Source organism: Limulus polyphemus, unplaced genomic scaffold (assembly GCF_000517525.1).
Source record: "Limulus polyphemus unplaced genomic scaffold, Limulus_polyphemus-2.1.2 Scaffold77, whole genome shotgun sequence".
NCBI lineage: Eukaryota > Metazoa > Arthropoda > Merostomata > Xiphosura > Limulidae > Limulus > Limulus polyphemus.
This window is the reverse complement of record NW_013665687.1, coordinates 928,156-928,895: the sequence shown is the minus strand read 5'-3', so window position 1 is coordinate 928,895 and position 740 is coordinate 928,156. Positions and strand designations below refer to the sequence as shown.

The following is a 740-nucleotide window of genomic DNA, read 5'->3' as shown; positions in this document are numbered from 1 at the left end:
ACTTATATATATATATATATATATATGTATTATTTAGCACTTATCAGAAAGGTTTACTTTACTAAATAATTGATCAGCGAGTTGACCAAACCTACGTGTATGATTCATCTTTGTTTTTCACGCAAATTTGTTGAATTATTATAAGTTACACGTGTGTTAATATTACTCATAAAATCACAGTCATTTTCATTGTGAGTTGTAGGTTATTCGAAGGTAAACTAAGACGGAGCTGTTAAAAAAAACACACCCACATTTGTATTACGCGTATATCTCATAGGCGTAGCATGTCTTCCTCCGCAAACAGTATTTTAACAACATAGGAATGTCACCTAAGCCTAGTTTGGGAAGTCACAGCAACGTGACAGGTAGTCAGCCATTTGCAGTAGTGATAAACTTTTATCAAATTTATTGTATCGCATAAAATACGTTGCCTGATAAAATTAAAAATATTAGCGTTTCATTGAAGTTAGAACCAGGTGAAGCTATATTTTTTATGTAACCGAAATTTTAACGGAGGCAAAGAATTTTCAACAAACCGTTAATTTTTCCACGCTCTCAACAATTGTTTTATTAACTCGTAACTGGCTTAAGTTCTTAACTCAGTACAAAGCGATTATATGATATACATTATACAGAAACTAATTTAAGTATGCAATTTTGTGTCAAGATTTTTTTAATTGTAACGGATTTATTATTATATATTTATTTTAATATCAACGTTTGTTTAGATTAAATTTATA

General features: G+C 29.6%; 1 protein-coding gene across 1 annotated transcript in view; it reads right to left on the bottom strand.

Annotated features, from left to right (window-relative positions):
- LOC106467071 (matrix metalloproteinase-16-like) overlaps positions 1–740 on the bottom strand; it is a 21,913-nt gene that overhangs the window by 15,105 nt on the left and 6,068 nt on the right. The gene's annotated exons all lie outside the window — the stretch shown is intronic.